Raw genomic sequence first — 19,989 nt, 5'->3', positions numbered from 1 at the left:
TAACATTTCCTACGAAATCAACAAAATGCTGGAATAATGTGTAGTTCCTGTGAATTTCTTTAGAAGCAAGTTGGCCAGACAACCTTTATGATCTTATATTTGTACTCAGGAAAAAACATAAAATATGAAGGTATTTTTGAGGAAGCTAAAATAGGTCACCTTCCCACTCCTAGTACTGAGAAAGGCATTTTTAGAGCTTACTTTCCAAACAAGCAAATTGAACTTAAGAAGTCACTTTCATTTGAAAATCAGGTGAAAGTCAACATTAATGATTACAAAATTAACAACAATAATTCCCTGGGAGAGTACCTTCGCATGCCAACTAATTCATAGGGTGAGAAAAAAATTAGACAAAATTCAGTTCAACAACGGGTAATTTTGAAAATAGTCAGTTTAGGAATTACCCACTGACTAGGAGTTAGAAGTCTACGATTATTGTTTGGTTTATTCTAAAAGTGACTTGTGTAGACACAGCCCGTGTGGGGAAAGCAGGGAAACATGCTGCTGCCAACCAAACAATAAAATGAAGAGAACAATAAACAAAGGAAACCTTTCCAAAGGCTCTCTTCATTTACATTCTGAGATTACTGGCCTCATCTCTCTGCTGAAATAGCCTTGCTTTACCGGCCGTCCAAAAGCATAATCAGGTGCTACCGGGAGCTTTTGCTCCAACAAACTGCATGGAGAATATTTGAATGCTGCCAAGACTATAGGTGCCTGTTTCAAGTTGTCATAGAATATGCTATAACATGTCATAAATAAGGGAGGTATATTTATAAATCTGACATTAAAAATGTGTTCCTAAAATACCTCACGTGTTCCTTGGCCATGTCAGCATAGAAATAATGTTTAGTATTTGTTTATTTTACTGGACCACCCCATGAACCTGGGGGAAACATGTTAGAAAAAAAATTATAGCTACGCCAACTATTCTGGGAGATACACGAGCCCTCCATGTTTATCAGGTTGAGGGCACTGTATTTTGATGTCAATAAGCAATTTTTCCAGCCCGGTCTCCTGCCCGACCCTTTTAATCCATCAATATATTATTAGAGATAAAGTTGGTGGATGCCTGCTGCAGTTAGAAGATAAATGACATCTCTGAAGTCAGGCATTAAAGACTAGATTAAGGCCTTGTGACACCGTTTTCAGTGCTCATCTGTGCACTTCTGTTCAACCTATCACACTGAGTGACAAGAAAGAAAAATAATGAACTGGGCCAGGGGAAGAAGAAGGAAAAAAAAAGGCAGAAAAAGAGAGAGATTTTTTTCCCCTAACACACAAACTACATCAGTTCACACTTGGGATTAGACTGCATTTAAAGAAAGGAAAAAAGAAAAGAAAATGGGGAATTGGGAAGGACAGGGAAGGGACTGTTCTATAAAGATGAAAATAGGTAGACAAAAGGGACATGAAAGCAAAGAATTCCATTTCTGCCTGGCCCATGTTGCCTTTGGTACCCCCACCTGCCTCCCAGCCTCTCCCATGCAGATATCTCCCAGTTGGCTTCCAGTTGCTTTAGGAATCTGCTCCATCCCTGGGTTCGGAGTGCTGACATAAATCTTGTTAAGAGGCAGCACTCGGTTCTCAATCTTGGTGAATCGTGTTCTTCCCTCCTCAACAAAGGATTTCCTTCATGCTGCTATCATTGGTCTGGTTGGAGGTATTAAAGATTTTTGTAACTCTGTCTTCTGATAGTGATTTGAATATGGCTACTGAGTTGACAAGTACAAATGTTGAATTTTCTCCAATTGTGTGGAAAACAGGAGCCATAAATGAATTGCTCAGGGGAAGTGAAAGGAAAGCGAGATGCTGGGCAGGTGAGAGGGGATTAACCAGTGGAAAGCACCCAGGTTTGTGGGGAGGAGGCTTGGGCCAATTAATTCCAAGTTCTCTTTCTCAATCACTTATGGAGGATCAAAACCGCATCCCTCCCCATATGATATGCTGTGTTTGTGAGTTTAGAAGGACACCTCTTTTGTAGATTTCTTTTGCTTCCAGCACTTCAAAAGTCCTTATTAGAATGCAAGTCCATAAGACATTTAGGTGCATTGGTGGTGTTCCCAGCACCTTTCACTGTGGAATACATAGGAGGTCTTCCATTGATATTTGGTAACTGATAGATAATTCTTGTGGCCCCAACCTCTTTTCTGTGCTCCTGCTGAAAGTATCATATAAATTATTCTGCTGTTGTAAACATCCCCCATCTCTGATCCAACACTGTATGGCAAGCCTTCTCGGCTGTTCATGTCGCCATCCACTGTCTATAGGTTCAGTTTGTTTCCAATTCCCGGCTTTTTTTTTCTTTCCTTCTTGCATACCCCTTGTTTATTTCTTCCTCCTCTTTTCTTCAGCCCCAAATGATTGTCGCAGGCTTTATCCCCAAATTCATTTTCTGTTCTTAAAATCCATTGTGCCAATCATCACAAGATTGCTCCTCCTCAAACTCTCCTTCAACTGTGACATTCCCTGTTCAAAATCTCCTACCATGTATAAAACAAAGTTCAAATTCTTTATTATATCATTAAGACTCTGCAGATTCTGATCCAACTGCTTTTTCTGTCTCATCTTTTTCTCTTCCTCCTCTAAAACTTAGCCTAAAGCAAAGTCATTCATATGCTTCAGACATGGTTATTATTTACTCATCTCTGTTTGCTTTTTCTGTTCCTTGTTTTGAAATTTCATTCAGTGGACACCTTCACTTGTCTGAACACTGTACCCTCCTTGGCTTACTCTTCTTTTCCATATGGTTGTCTCTGTCTTCCCTCAGTGGCAGAACCTAGCTTGGTACAGAATGTCAACTGATTACAAGGCTTGGTAATCACAGAAAAGACATAGGCTGCTAGGTCTCAAGGAATCTAACCAGACAATTGGCATATCCTTAAAATTCTCTTCCTTTTGCCTCTGCTTCTTTGAAAATGTTGAGTTCCTTCTTTCCAACTATCTTTGTCTGTTGGGGCTACTATAATAAAATATCATAGAGAGAGTACCTTATGAACAACAGAAATTTATTACTTATAGTTTTGGAGGCTGTAGAGTTCAAGATCAAGACTAGCGCGTTCCAAGTCTGATGAGTGCCCTCCTCCTGGTTCATAGATGGTGCCTTCTTGCTGTGTCCTCATGTGGTAGAAGAGGCAAGGCAGCTCTCTGGAGCTTCTTTTAAAGGGGCTTAATCCTGTTTATGAGGGCTCCACCCCCATGACCTAGTCACCTCCCCAAAAGCCCCAATCGCCTTGGGAATTAGGATTTCAACATATACCTTTTGGGGGAACACACGAACATTCAGACCATAGCAGCAGCTGATGGTAGGATTTTTCTGCATCAAAGGTAGGGTTGTAAGATGGACAAACACATTGCCGATAGCTCTAGTTTCATATTTTCCCCACCAGAGACAAACTGATAATTGGGCTCTCTGACCCCAAAGGGAAAAGTCCTGAGCAAGAAGATATCTGATTAATCTAGTAGTTATCAGATGTCTATTCCTGAGCCAAGAAAGCGAGGCCTGGTTGGGGGATACAGAGGCATCAAAGGTACTAGGATTGGCCAAGTCTGAGCATGCTCCCTCCAGTTTGGCCAGGAAGGGAGATTGCAGAGGTGACCATGATCTTTCCCTCCTTGAGACTTTGTACCTCCTTCCATCAAGAGGTGGAGTCTACTTCCCCACCACTTGAATCTAGGTTGGACTTAGTCCTTGACTGGGTGTCAAAAGAATGCAGCAGGAGTGACGTGGTGCCAGTTCCAAGGCTTGACCTCAAAAGATCATGCACAATTTCACTCTTTCGCAGAGACCTGCCACCACCACGTGAAAAAGTCTGGGCTAGCCTGTGTGATAATGAGAGATATGTGGCTTAGTCATCCTTGTTACCCCAATTGACAACCAACCAATCACAAGAAGCAGAGCTGCCCAGTGGGTCATCAGTGCCATCAGTCTATTCAGCTGAGATCAGAAGAACCATGTAGATAAGTCCAGACCAAAAAGCCAACTCATAAGCACATAAATGGTTGTTTTTTTAAGCCTCTAACTTTTGGGTGTTTTGTTATACAACAAATCTAACTGACACAAAGGTGGAATATGTATGACAGCTGCTCCCCTGGTAAGCATACAGTTTAGAGTAGAATATTTTCCAGAAGCAGGAAGACTGTGCTCTGGGCAAAGAAAACCATGGACGGCAGATACAGCTACTTCCACGCCCTTAACACAAGACTATTGCATTCTTTTTTGTTTCTGAGTAGACGGTGAACCCCTGAGGGCAGTGGCTGGTCTGGTTCATTTCTCCTAGTGATTAGCAGAGGCTCTCATACACATCAGACACTTGGTGAATCTTAGTTAAATGAGTGACTCGATGGGATATTATTCCATCATCATTCTCATTTGTGGGTATATGAGACTTAAACATTTTATCACTGATTTACCACTACACCTTGGAATCTTAAGAATATTTTTTTGGAAAAAATCTTTCATATGTTACACAAAAATGCAAATCTGGTGCCATCCCCCAGTGATAGGTCTGATAAAATTCAACACTAAACCACTTCATAGAAAGGACATACTTCTAGCAGTGCTCGCAGAGCAGCTTTTATTCATGCTCTCTGCAGAAACTGAGCCTTTTCTTTGTCTATGAAACATCCATGGCTGCCATTTGTCGATATCCACTATCAGCCAGGCACTGTGCTTCTCATTATGTAAACGTATCTCATTTAATTCAGTCCTCCAAGTGACCCCATGAGGTAATCATTCTTATTTTACAGAGGAGGAAATTGAAACCCAGGGAAGTTAAATATAATTGCTCAAGTTCATACACATAGTAAGCATCCAAGCAGTGATTTGAACACAGGACTCTCCTGCTCTACAGACCTTCTGTATTTGGATAGTGCTGCTAGAGGATGGCAATAACTTCCAAATTGAGACAAAATCTCTCTATTTTGATTTATTTTTTACTTTCGAGACTATACTATTCACAATTTCTTCATCCTAGAGGTTTCTACTTTTCTTTTGCTTTTAAGATGTGTCTTAGACGTAATTGTTTTATTTAGCTTACCATAGCCACTATAGCAGAGGGACAGTTGTCCATTTAGAGTCATGTCCAGCCATGGCTTGGTTATAGGCTGTAAGTAAAAGTTAGCATCACTAAAATGCTAGAGGAGTTACATCTAAAGATATTTAAACATATACAAAGCTTCACTGAACACCTTTCAGCATGTTGGGAACACAAACTGTGCAAGTTCAGGAGGTGATCATAAGACATGACCCTCTGCCTTTATGGACTTTATAGTCTGGTGGGAAAGAGCTATGTACCCAGTAGTTTCCTAATGAAGGGGTATGTATTAAATGCTAGGGGCAAAGCCCATCACAAGAGGGTCACAGAGGAGGAAGAGACAACTTCCATTGACAAGAACCAGGACATGTTTACACGAGAGATGGGCACATGAGCTAAGTATTGGAGGATAAATGAGAATTAGAAAGACAGAGTTGCTGTGGCATTCCAGTTTAGCATACCTTTCAAAAGTGCTTAGTATGAGCTGAGTGCAATGATGCCCAGCTGTAGTCCCAGCTACTTGGGAAGCTGAGGAGGGAGGATAGCTTGAACCCCGGGAATTTGATGCCAGCCTGAGCAACATAGCAAGACTCCATCTCTCTTAAAAAAAAAAAAAAAAAAAAAAAAAGAAAAAGCTTAGTATGTCCCCAAGAGACAGAAAGAAAACAGCATTGTCTGCATCTTCGTTACCTTCAAGCACTGTATGAGGACACTCACAGTGATGGAAAAAGAGAGTAATCATAGGCTCAAGGGAGAGAAAATGGGAGATCCTCTGAAATGTTGGGAGTATCTGGGTCTCTGTGGATAGTTTAGAATGATTTTCTGTGAAGACAAACACATGGACAATTTCAAGGTATGTTTATGACTATAAGGAAGATATTTTCAATTCTGGAAGTATAAAATTATGAGACCTACAGGGAGAATCATCAAGTTACATGAGGTAAAATGTACAAGGTAATGAAAGGAAGTTTCAAGGAAATAGATTTCAATAGAAATCAGAAATCAATTTAAAATCTTCTATAAGAAAGTACTGTCAGTTGTAGTGGCTCACACCTGTAATCCCAGGACTTTGGGAGGCCAAGGCTGGAGGATTGCTTGAGGCCAGGAGTTTGAGATCAGCCTGGGCAACATAGTGAGATCCAGTCAGACTCTACAAAAATTAGAAAAATTAGTTGGGTGTGGCAGCATGCGCCTGTAGTACCAGCTCCTCAGGGTGCTAAGGAGGGAGGCTTGCTTGAGCCCAGGAGTTTGAGGCTGCAGGGAACCATGATTATGCTACTTCATTCCAGCCTGGCTGGCAGAGTGAGACCTGTCTCAAAAAAAAAAAAAAAAAAAAAAAGAGTGAAGTACTAACAACAACAACAACAATACACACACACAACTAAATGTTTCTTAATAAAATTTAAAATAATTTTAAAAAATCTAAGTTTATCCTCTGCTTTAGTTACTACCAGAGATTCAAAAGTCTCTTAAACAATTAGCAATTTTATTCTGAAAACAAGGCAAACAGATTTAAAATAAAGCCAAAACAGTATATGATTGTAATGAACTGCATGGTGTCTCCCAAAAGAACTCATATTTATCCAGAATCTCAAAAGGGGATCTTATTTGGAATAAATGTCCTTGCATATGTAATTAAGGTAAGATTAGTGATAAGATCATGTTGGCTTAGGGTGGGACCTAGATCTGATACCTGGTGTCCTTTTAAGAAAAGAAGAGAACACAGATAGGAGAGAAGGCTGTGTGAAGTGGGAGTTAGAGCCTGAAGTCAGGCTGCTTCAAGCCAAGGAAGACCAGAAGCCACCAGCAGCTGGAAGAGGCAAGGAAGGATTCTCTCGCAGAGCCTTGGAAGGGAGTGTACCCCTACTGTCACCGTGAGTTTGGACATCTGGCTTCCAGAATGGTGAGAAAATAAATTTCTTTTGTTTTAAGCCATCTGGTTTCTGGTAATTTGTTAAAGTAGCCCTAGGAAACGAATACAGTGATTAAAGCATTGGGTTTCAGAGAAGGAGGGGGTCTGAAATAAGTAGGACTTCCTAGAGGAAGTCAGGCGGGAAACTGAAGACTTTACGGAATTAAAGAGGAGAGGAGGACTTTCTTGGAACAAGGAACAGCAGTAGCAAAAGTGTTGAGGTGGGAATGGACGAGAAAGGGCAGACCTTCTGCATGGAGAACTAAACTTGCCTTGATTTGCACCTGGTGGGCAACTCCTGGCTTTTCTTTCTCTAGACATGGATGCATCACTAGAAATAGTCTCATATTTAAAAATAATAATAAGCAGAAGATTTCTAATTCCAGTATAGACCAAAGAAAATTAAGAGAAAATCAGTGAGGAAGATCATGAGAAATTAGGTGGAGACTTTCCTAAGAGGGGGACAATATGAGCAAAGCTATTAAAGCAGATGTTGGTATATACGCGTGAAAAATATTTCCTGATACTATATATCAGAATATGTGTAAACAAACTAGCTCACTAACTTACTAACAAAAAGCAGGGGAGCACTGAGAGACAGAGAAAAAAGGGATTCAGCATGTGCACATTTCTGGTTGAGTAGAAAAGCCAAGGAAGTAGGGAAGACAGATTCAATTAAATTAAGTTTTAATTATCAAAACTACTGTGAGCATTACTGTTCCCTGCTCCAAACAGCAGATGGTGTCATCAGTTTATCATAGCTGGGTTGCAGTTCAGAATGGCCAGGATGAGGACAGCGGAAGTGAGTATGTTCTTTCAGAAGCTGGGGAGTTATGGGTTATTTGCAGGCTATGTATCTATGTCTGAGGTAGGGGTCTGTAAAATACAAATATTCCCTCAAATATCTGGTCTCCAATTTTATAATAATTAAAAATGGCCATGGATTTTCCAACTGGCTGATGAAAGGGAAAAATTAATAAGAAAAGGCAAAAGAAGGTTTAATACATTTATAATTTAACGTGTGTGTTGTTCTACATTATTAGTCATAAAGAATTTTTGGGCTAGAAAATCCTGAGTGTTTTTGTGTCTAATTTTCTGAATATAGTCTTAAGTCCTGAGATAGATAATCTCTTTTTTTCTCTTAGATTGCTTTTTTAGTTGAAGTAAAGATTTGCCTTGCTTTAAAGAAACTGTACCTGTTGATTATGGTTTATTACAAGAAAGCCAAGGTCCTCATAATAATCAGTGAACTAATGAAAAGATGGCGCATTTTAATGTATGTTTATATATTTTAGTTAAAATAAAATGTAGGTCTTCACGTGTATTTTTTAAATTTTTAAATTTTTATTATACTTTAAGTTCTGGGATACATGTGCAGAACGTGCAGGATTATTACATAGGCATACATGGAGATAGATAATCTTGAAACCCAAAGACTAAGTTATTCATTTCAACATTGAGCAGTCACAGAATACAGGTGCTTAATCAGTGTCTGGAGAATGAACTAATTAATAGATCCTATAAAACTGGTGAATGAAATTGGGAGTATGGTCAAACATGCTGTTTCTAATTGTAGGCATGGCTAAAATAATTTTTATGAAGAAGTGGAATATAAGAAAGCAAGCCAGAAATTAGATAAGATATAAAAGTCCTGTGTCCCCTTCCTGCTAGAAGGAAAACTGTAAAGAAGGTAATGGTGGCTGATATGGTTTGGATGTGTTCCCACCCAAATCTTATTTGAATTGTAGTTCTCATGATCCCCATGTGTCCTGGGAAGACAGTGTGGAAGGTAATTTAATCATGGGAGCATTTAGCCTCATGCTGTTCTCATGATAGTGAGTGAGTTCTCATGAGACCTGATGGTTTTATAAGAGGGTTTTCCCCCTTTTACTTGGCACTTCTCCTTCCTGCTGCCATGTGAAGAAGGATGTGTTTTTTCCCATGCTCCCATGATTGTAAGTTTCCTGAGGCCTCCCCAGCCATGCTGAACTGTGAGTCAGTCAAACCTCTTTCATTCGTAAATTACCCAGTCTCAGATATATTCTTATAGCAGCATGGGAATGGACTAATACAGTAAATTGGCACCAGGAGTATGGTGCTGCTGTAAAGATACCCAAAAATGTGGAAGTGACTTTGGAACTGGGTAACAGGCAGAAGTTGGAACAGTTTGGAGGGCTCAGAAGAACACAGGAAAACGTGGGAAAGTTTGGAACTTTCTAGAGACTTGGAGAATGGCTTTGCCCAAAGTGCTGGCAGTGAGATGGACAATAAAGTCCAGACTGAGGTGGTCTTAGACGGAGATGAGTAACTTGTTGGGAAGTGGAGCAATGGTGATCCTTGTTATGCTTTAGCAAAGAGACTGCTGGCATTTTGCCCCTGCCCTAGAGATCTGTGGAACTTTGAACTTGAGAGAGATGATTTAAGGTATCTGGCAGAAGAAATTTCCAAGCGGCAAAACAGTCAAGAGGTGACAAAGCATGAAAGTTCAGAAAATTTGCAGTCTGACAATGCAACAAGAAAGAAAAACCCATTTTTGAGGGGAAATTCAAGTTGGCTGCAGAAATTTGCATAAGTAATGAGAGGCCAAACGTTAATCACTAAGAAAATAAGAAATATGTTTCCAGGGCATGTCAGAGGTCTTCAAAGCAGCTCCTCCCATGACAGGCCCAGACTAGGAACAAAAATGGCTTCCTGAGCTGGGTCCAGGGCGCCCCTGCTGTGAGCAGTCTCAGAACTGCATCCCAGCCACTCCAGTCATAGCTAAAAGGGGCCAAGGTACAGCTCAGGATGCTCCCTCAGAGAGTGCAAGCACCCAGCCTTGGCAGCTTCTACGTGATGTTGGTCCTGTGGGTGTGCAAAAGACAAGAATTGAGGTTTGGGAACCTCTGTCTAGATTTCAGAGGCTGTATAGAAACGCCTTGATGTTCAGGCAGAAGTTTGCTACAGGGGTGGGGCCCTCATGGAGAACCTCTGCTAAGGCTGTGTGGAAGGGAAATGGGATGTTGGAGCCCCCAATGGGGCACTGACTAGTGGAGCTATGAGAAGAAAGCCACTGTCATCCAGACCCCAGAATGGTAGCTCCACTGACAGCTTGTACCATGTACCTGGAAAAGCCATAGACACTCAACAGGAGCCTATGAAAGCAGCTGGGATGGGGGCTGTACCCTGCAAAGCCGCAGGGGTGGAGTTTCTCAAGGCCAGGGGAGCCCACCTCTTGTATCAGCATGATTTGGATGTGAGATATGGAGTCAAAGGAGGTCATTTTGGAACTTCAATGTTTAATTACTGCTCTATTGGATTTCAGACTTGCATGGGGCCTGTAGCCCTTTTGTTTTGGCCAATTTCTCCCATTGGGAATAGGTGTATTTACCCAATTTACCCAATACCCAATGTCCCCTCCATTGTATGTAGAAAGTAACTAACGTGCTTTTGATTTTATAGGTTCATAGATGAAAGGGGCTTGCATGTCTCAGATGAGACTTTGAACTTGGAGTTTTGAGTTAATACTGAAATAAATTAAGACTTTGGAGGACTGCTGGAAGGGCATGATTGTGTTTTAAAATGTTATGAGATGAGATTTGGGAGGGGCCATGGCAGAATAATCTGGTTTGGCCATGTTCCCACCCAAATCTCATCTTGAATTATAGTTTCCGTAATTCCCACGTTATGGGAGGGACCTAGTGGGAGGTAATTTAATCATGGAGGCATTTACTCTCATGCTGTTCTCATGATAGTGAGTTCTTACAAGATCTGATGGTTTTTTAAGGGACTTTTCCCCCTTTTGCTTGGCACTTCTCCTTCCTGCTGTTGTGTGAAGAAGGACATGTTTGCTTCCCCTTCCACCATGATTATATGTTTCCTGAGGCCTCTCCAGCCATGGTGAACTCTGAGTCAATTAAACCTCTTTCCTTTATAAATTATCCAGTCTTATACCCAATATGTCTTTATTAGCAGCATGAGAATAAGCTAATACAGGGGCCTTGGCTGCAACATTTGAACTTTATACCCCCAAATCAGGATTTGACCCTTTGGAGCTCCCCAGGGATGACCCTCCACAACATAGTCTCAAACAACCATATTATTATTGCTGTCTCATCAGTAGAAATCCTTGAGCTTCTAGGATAAGTTCCTAGCTTTATCATACCTCACATACCATGTGGCTGTCACCTGGCTTCTGGGAGTGTTCATTCCTAATGAATGCTTATTGTCTTTGTCTGGCCTGAAACAGTCACTTCTTGATTTGCAGAGACACGTCTGAACTAGGGATATACCTTGCTTTCTATAGTCCAAGGAAATGTCTCAATATTTCTATGAAAAGAGAGGACTTGGGAATGGGAAGAGGAGCCTATGAAGCTTTTCATGATTCCTGAGCTGCAAGTATAATCCTGCACAGGATTAGTACCTATGACCACCACTTTGATATGTTGGACCAAGAATAATGTACTGAAGAGCTCAAGGTGGAGAGGATGGGTCTTGGTGTGGCCCATCATAAGGAGCAAAAGAAGTGAAAGTTACTATTTGGTGCTGGCCTTGATCATATCAATCAAACCCAAATTATGTAAATAACCCTCCACAGTCCAATGCATTATGTGCCATAGCCACCATGGCCCTCTGAGAAGATGCTGATGTGTGTCCCATTATCCCAGTCATACACACATACTTTGGCTCAATATGGCTAAAACAAAATAGAGTGTTAACCTGTTCTACCCCTTACCACTAGGTAGAAACCTGGAGGAATAGTTTTGCTCCTTAAAAGTCTTAATATGGTGCTTATCCAAAGATGAGAGTTGTAATAAATGGAGCCCTACCCCACCCATATGCCATCCAAAATTCTTCAGTGTTTCCTGTCAGATTTTCAACTATTTTATCTGACGTGTTCATGTTTCAGATATTCTGATCATCTTATTCTGGAATAAGTGAGTTCTCAGTTGTCCATGAAGTCCTGCAGACTTTTCATAAACTGAACTTTTCATTGATCATGACCCTTATCCTACATAACCCAAGTCATCAGGACCTATGCAATGGAGAGGCTAAATTATGGCAGGACCATGCTCCAGAGAGAAGAAATGTGGTCCCTCAACACAAGCCATGTCCTCAATAGAGGTAATTTTAACAACTGGGACCAAGTTTCCAGCAACAGAGGCAGCCTCTGTGAGTCAATAAAGAACAGGAGAGACGTTTGTAGGAGGAAAACGGGAACAAACGTAATCAATCCTTTCACAGGCAAAGACCTTTTTTTTGGAGGTAGTGTGTTTGGTTTAACCCCTTAACTCTGCCAGTTGCCAGAATGAGGTGAAATTAGAAGCCTCTTCTGCATAATAGGCATAATGCCAACTGCTTTGAAAATTTGTTGTAATAATTAGAGAAAGTAATACATTTTCACCCTTTGGAAAGAATAGATTATTGACAAATATTACATCCCTTACCTTTACCTCTTTTCCTTCCCCAAATGCAACCCAATTTAATTAATAAATATATTGAGTCTTCACTAGACTAATAATTTCCAGAATTTGGGATGTATAAAATAAACTATATTGTGAAATCAGAAAAAAAGGAATTCACATGCTTTCCTCTTGGGAGCTCAGACTTTGTAAAATCAGAAGGAGGGTTAGGCCTCTGCAAGGAAGACAAAGCCAGAAGCTGCCATTCCATTTCCCTGGGTCAAGGGGAAGCAGCCAGGCCCACTGCACTCTCTGAGGCAGGGGCCTCCCTTTTCTCCCCTGCATCTCCTGGGGGCCTCTGGAACCAGTGACTCTATTGTTATGCATCTTAGTTTTTTCATCTGCATGATTGAGAATTCAACCATATTGACCTCATAGGCAGGAATACTAAATAATTTTCATAAAGATCTATGAAATCAACTAAGTTATGTCTAAAAGCCATACTACTTGTTTTACAGTTCTGCAGTGCAATTGTGCCCATGTGTGTGCCCTCCACATGATTTCTGGTCATCTGTGAGCTTGATTTCTGTTGTCTTGCCATGGTGAGTTAAATCAAACATACCTGCAGATTTCCTGACTGACATAGAGTCTCCTTCTCCTTCCAGCGCCTTCATCATCACTGTGCCCTTTTGAAGATTCTTTTTTCAACTCTCTCTTTTTCAAAAGATTACTTTGTCACAATTATTCAGGAAAAGGTTTTGTGCCTGTAGGAAATATTAATAGACTATTATGAGGTCCTACAACTAATTTTTCCACACATATCATCTGTCTTTGCATGGTTATTAAACTTCAACAATATTTCATGCAATGCTTCCCTGCTAAATTAATTTGGTTCCTTCTTTTCTGGCTTCTTCTTTTCTGTCCACAAGCTTTAAAATTAAATTGAATCTTCATAATTATAGCTTTTTGTTGTTCTCCTTCATATCTTTTTCTTTTTTTCAATTTCTCTATCAAAGGAGCAATAAAGACATAAAGAAGCAAAATTATAATTCTAAAAGACCCAAATAGTCTTGAGTTAGATGGGTTTGAGGCTGGGTATCTTTTAAGTAGGAGGAGAGGGGGTAAAGAAATTCAGACCTGGAATTTGATAAATTGGCCCTGATTTATCCTGGGGCATTGGAAACAAATGAAAATTGTTCTCTTAATCATGAAACTTTTGTGGTTGTTATAGTGTTCTTATTTATGTCAAGTGGTACTCTCCTTTTTTTAAAAAATAAATATTCTGTCTCTATATATCCACATACACACATTAACACACATATTTTCTCTTGTAGTTAAATTTTCCCAAAGTCTCATGTAGTTATTAAATCTCTCTTAAAATCCCTTTCTTAGGCACTAAGGAATCTTCACTCTTATGTTACATATCTTGAAAGTGGGAGGTGAAGACCTAAAACAACATTCACGCTCGGGGTTGACACAGCCAAGGTACCAGCCAAGGGGTTTGTAGGAATTGGAATCAAGAAGGGGGCTCTGATAGGAGGTCCTGAGAACCAGAGGTAAGAGTCAGTTAAAGTCCACTGGGAAGAGCAGAGGCTTAACCACAAACATGGGAAGTGTAGGTAGAAGAGACCCTTCAATCTCCTTCCGCTCTTACTTCCACCTTGCTTCCCCACCTTGGTCCTCCACCATAGAAGAAAAGAAATTGCCAACTGGATAGGTCTACCTATCTATAGGAGAATACTACCTCCACCATAGGAGAAAAGAAATTGCCAACTGGATAGGTGAGACAGGTCTGTCTGATTGGACCTGCATTCCTGGTGGATGGGATTATAGTGCTTCAAAGGCTGGCACCCCTGCCTAGCTGATCCTCAGATGGAAGCAGCACATGACCTCCTTGGATGAGCCAACCATTCTCATGAGTCTACCGTTCAGTCTAAACTAGTGGTTGTGTAGCGGATGCAGGGCCTGTCTTGGGGCTTAGTGTCCCTCTCTCTCCATTTCTCCAACCAAAAATCTGCTTTCTTAAACCAAGCATCACAAGGGAGACCTATATTTAGCAGTTGCTGGCTTAGCTATTACTAAGGACTTAATTATTACTAAGTACTCCAAACTCATCAAATGTATCCATTAAACATACACAGGTTTTTTGGGGGGAGTATATCAGTTATACTTCAATAAAGCTGTTAAAAATAAGGATTCCTATTCTGTCACTGCTCCCTTGGGAACCCTCTGGCAAGGATAGTGTATTAGTTTGTTTTCACACTGCTATAAAGATACCACCTGAGACTGGGTAATTTGTAAACAAAGGAGGTTTGACTCACAGTGTCCAACTTTCAGGAATAACAGGAATAATTCCTATAAGTTAGGAATTAGGAATAATTCCTGTAAGTTAGACAACAGGCTGGGGAGACCTTGGGAAACTTACAGTCATGGCAGGAGGGGAAGAAGGAAGCATGGCAGTGGGTGAAAGAGAGCATGTGAAAGAGGAACTGTCACTTATAGAATCACCAGGTTTCCTAAGAACTCACCCACTATCACGAGAACAGCATGGGGGAAACCACCCCTATGATCCAGTCGCCTCCCATCAGGTCCCTTCCTTGACACGTGGGGATTATGGAGATTACAATTCGAGATGAGATTGATGAGATTTGGGTGGGGACACAGAGCCAAACCATATCACATAGAAAGGCAGAAAAGGATTTCAGTGTTCCTAGGACTCTGGCCATAACATTGTATAGCAAACTATCTTACCTCTAAATTATGAGACCAAATGGAAACATTGAGACAGACAGTATTCCAAATTGGACAGAGATAGTAAGATCAACGGGAAGCTAGATTCAAGACAGGGATGAGGGTCCTGGACTATTGCTTTGAATATCAGTAGCCGTTTACATGTCACAGTAATGAATTGTGGGTTATATGGTGTGTAATGAGTCAGGCTGGGTTAAGGTACAGAAATACTTCGCCATGAAAAAAGGATTTATAAAACAAACAATAGTGTAATTAAATATCAGACAAATGTTTAATTTACTTACGACAATAAATTGAAATAAGGATTTAAAAAGTCTCTTAACATATTTGCAAAGCAAGAGTTACTATCCTGATCACAGGGGAAGGGAATTTGGGGATGACCGGGTCCATTTCTCTCACATGTTGAAGAAACTGAAGCTCAGAGGAGTCAGCTGGAATTAAGACCCCAAGTCTCACCAAATCTAAATGGTATCTTATAATGCTTCCTTCTAGCAACATTACTCTTCTTCCTTAGCTCTTTTAGTCTGCATTTAAATAATATTAATAATGTATTTCCTTTCTAAACCTGTAGAATTCAGAATTTTTACTAATTTAGCTTTTCAGAGACTGCATTAGTACAATACTAATTAATGAAAACTACAATATCACACTTGTATTCTTGGTGTGGCCAAGAATACAAGAGACTAGAGTTTTAAGAAGTTCATTCTGAATAATAATTTCAGCAACAGGAGTTTCTTTTTTAATGCTTTACTTTTGAAAGAACCCAACAAAACTTCCAATTATCTAATTAGCTTATTTGTTATTCCTGTAAGTTAGACACAGACATAATTTACCGCATTTTATAAATGGACAATCCTGTTCTTAAAGCATTTCTGTTATTCCCAAAATGATGGCCATTCTGCAAGGGTATGGTACAGTCACCTATAAGGCTGTCTCTACAACCTCATTAACCCAGTGAAGTCTGTGATGTGATTGTAAAGAAGTAGTCTGGGAAATTGATCCTCAGAGGCAGATGGATTGGCCCAACCCTGTGGACCATCTGGTCACACTCCATTACGGCGAAGCTCTAGGTACAGGTATCTGATTGAGAAGTCAAAGGTTCAGTGCAGTGATTGGGGAAGAGGGGGCCATCAATTACTGAGAAATTTGTTAACCTCCCCTGAACCCAAATCAGATGGATTTGAAGCTCAACCAATTTAATTGAATGGACATGAATCAAGTACGTCTTCTGAACTGAGTAGGGGATTCACGTGGGAAGGGGACCCAAGCCCTCCTCCCAAGGAGCTTCCTTCTCCCTATACTCACACCAGGCCCTAAGCAGGGCAGACTGTGAACAACAGTATAGTAGGATTAAGTATAAAATATACTAACTACCCTTATTGAGCAATTGCTATGTATCTGACTTTCTTCCAAGTCTTTAGATTAGAACACTTTGCTTAACAAAGAGAGAGAAAAATGGAGGAAGAGATAATTCCCACTCATTATTCCACTGGTTGTTTCATTCGGATGGTAAACAGTCCCAGACCATTCACTCTTTTCCAAGCTCTGTGCTAAGCACTGAGGACATACAAGTGAATAAGGCGAGTCAACATTCCATAGAAAAATGTGATGTGAATCATAAAATGATGTGCAACGTTAAAAACTTGTGGCATATGATTGTGTTGTGCGGCTATGGGAAAGAAGGGTCTTTACTGAAGAGCTACTATGGCAGCTTTAGTTCCCATTTTCACAGGAATGGGAAGAGTAAAAATGGGCGTCAGGGAGGCTGGGTGCCCTGTTCAGTGATGAAGCATCATATGTGAGAGTCTTGTGTGGACCACCTGCCCAGAGCTGCCTGGGAGGCACACAGGGGAACCTGGAGGCTGAGAGAGGAGAGGGGGTGGTTGTAGGAAGGAGAAGATTCAAAATCCCCAAATGGTTGTGAGCAACACACATTCTGTCTCCATTGCCTGTCTTCCTCACTTCAGTTTCTCATGGCCTCTCTTCCTTTCCTCCTATTGCCAGCCACCCTCCTCTGCCACCGGCTTAAACTCTCTGAAGCTCAACTTCAATCATACTAATAATAGCTAATACTTATAAAGCCCGTCTTCTGTATACTGTTTTAAGCTCTTTATAAATGTATAAACGAATTTAATCTGCACAATCCTAAGAGGTAGGTACCATTATTATCCCCATATTACACATGCTATCACTGAGACCCAGAGATGAGACCCGTCTCAGGTCACAGAGAAGTAAAGGGAAGAGAGACTGAACCCCAGATAGAACGCTACACAACCTACACTTTATGTGGCCAGGCCAGGCTCTGGGGCTTCTTGTGTTATCTACTAGTTTAAAAACATACCGTGGCTTGCTATCCATATCAGAAGTAAATCCAGACGTTCACTTGTGATTTGGCTGCAATTTCCAGTCCTTCGTCCCACTGTCCATAAAGTTCAGTCACTTGTCAGGCAAACAGAATTACTTCACAAGCTTTGATGTACCCCTTGGCTTCCTGCCTCTTTACCTTTGCTTCTTTTTCCTCCTCCTAGAAGGTCACTTCCTTTACAACTCCAAATCTACCTACCCATATTCAATGACCAGCTTAAGTACCGCTTTCTCTATAAAGGCTTCTCGATTCCTGAGTTGAAAAATTGCTCTCCCTTCTCTGAACACTCATGATATTTTTATTTATTTATTCGTTTATTTTTTGAGACAGGGTCTCCTCTGTCACCCAGGCTGGAGTGCAGTGGCGTGATCTTGGCTTACTGCAGCGTCAACCTCCTAGGTTCAAGAGATCTTCCCACCTCAGCTTCCCAAGTAGCTGGGACTACAAGCAACCACCACATCCAGCTAAGTTTTGTATTTTTCATAGAGGGGTTTTGCCATGTTGTCCAGGCTGGTGTTGAACTCTTGAATTCAAGCCCTCTGCCTGCCTTGGCCTCCCAAAGTGTTGGGATTACAAGTGTAATCCCACTGTGCCTGGCTGTCATGACAATTTTAAATTTCCAATGTCTCTTGACCCCTTTATATACAAAGACTTGTGGTACCTTATAGTATAACTAAGGCAGTCATACTTTATTTCCGTTTTAATTGGTAAGCTTTGTGAGGCCCTCTCCTCTGTGCTGCACCTCCCCTACCCTTAACACTTCCTTAACTGCCCACCGCTTCAATTCTTCCCCTGACTAACACTCTGGCCAGGACCCATGACATACTGAGCACTCAAGGATTAAAAAACAGAGTGGCCAGATGTCCTGGCTTACCAAGGACTGTATTGTTTTACATCTGTGGGTTGGGTGTTATTATCAATAGTGGCCTCCTCACTTTCCAAATATCACAGTGTAGAAGATAAATCCTTATTACCCAGGTAAAATGTCACTCTCTAGGCAGGGCAGTGTGGCATTGTGGTTAAGACCTGGGATTCTAGGATCAGACACTGTGGGTTAGAAACCCAGCTCTGTCATTTTCTGGCTGTGTGGCCCTGAGCAAGTATGCCTGGAAACCCTCTTCTGTGAAGCAGGCATAACCGCAGTCCCCCACTCATCCATAGGTAACTGGGAGGACCAGATGAGTCAACCTTGTAGACTTGCCTGGGATGCACTAGTAGTGCTCACCAACAGAAGGCCATACTCTTGGGTATCCACAGCTCCAGCTGTATCCTTACCAGGTGTTCATTGTCTTGGTTTATAAATCTGTTTTATAATAGCTGTGCTTAATAATGTAACCATGAAATTGAATTAAACATTACATAAAGTGATGGTAAGTGTGACAAGAGGAACTGTTGGTTCTTTGAACATTAAATTGAATGCTTTGGATTTGATAAAGGTGAGTCACTAAAAAATAGCTGTTGAATTACATGTGGGTAAAATTACTATAAAAGATTGAGAAACATAAACATCTCCAAAGTTTCTGCACTTAGATGTCTTAAAAATGACTTTAAGTTATTGCTGTAACTCATAGAAGGTGTAACTAGAAACTGTGGGTGTTTGCACAGGAAAGGAAAGGCAGAGCTCCTTTAGCACTTGCACACTGAAAGAAAAGATTCTGACCCAGCAGCAAAACAATAGTGAATAAATGCACATTTGTGTGTTTTAATTGAAATAAAACATGTAAGATCTATTTACATAACTTTTTTTAAAGCCTCACAACTTCAGTGGACTTCTTTTTTCAGCAACTGCTATCTCTTGTGTGGACCGTTGTAGATAAGAGGACAACTCTGAATATTTTTTGAATTAATGAGTAAACACATGCTTGGGATTAGAGGGTCACTGTAGAAAATGGTGTTGGCTCTGCTTTTCTTCTCTTGACCCTCACCTCTAAATGTCAAGCCTGCTTGCCAGGGATGCTTTGCACTCTCCATCTGAGAGCTTTTATTTCTGGCTGCAGAAATCACTCTGCTGACACGCAGGGCAAGTCAGGAGTGAGTGTAGGAGAGTTAATGCCATAGAAATCAGTCCCTCTAGTGACAGACAGGGACTTGCTAAGTAAATAACTTGGGTTCCTCGCCCACCATTGAACATCTGTGAGGCAAGTTCTATGGTCTCCCAGAGTGCCCCAGGTGTCCACAGTGGTAACTTACTTGACAGCACAGCCTCTGCTGCTGCTTCTCCTCCATGCCGCAGCTCCTCACTCCCACAGTGATGTTTCCCAGGATCCCCTCCCAAATAAATGACTTGCTCCTGAATTCTTGTCCTAGAGTTTGCTTCTGGGGGACCCAAACGAAGACATAGCCCCAAACCTTAGGACTTAGGATAATGTCTTTCACATAGAAGATGTACAATAAAAGATGTACAAATTTGATCAAACCGAAGAGCACAAATTTACTCAGAATACTTTTAAAAAATTACCCGATTTGAATGAGGTTGAAACAACGTATTAAGATTTTGAAGTCAATAAATGTTGCCACGTTAGTTGTTACCAGACCAGTTACCAT

Source organism: Chlorocebus sabaeus, chromosome 15 (assembly GCF_047675955.1).
Source record: "Chlorocebus sabaeus isolate Y175 chromosome 15, mChlSab1.0.hap1, whole genome shotgun sequence".
NCBI classification, from domain to species: Eukaryota; Metazoa; Chordata; class Mammalia; order Primates; family Cercopithecidae; genus Chlorocebus; species Chlorocebus sabaeus.
The sequence above is the reverse complement of the archived record's forward strand: the minus strand, read 5'-3'. Positions refer to the sequence as shown.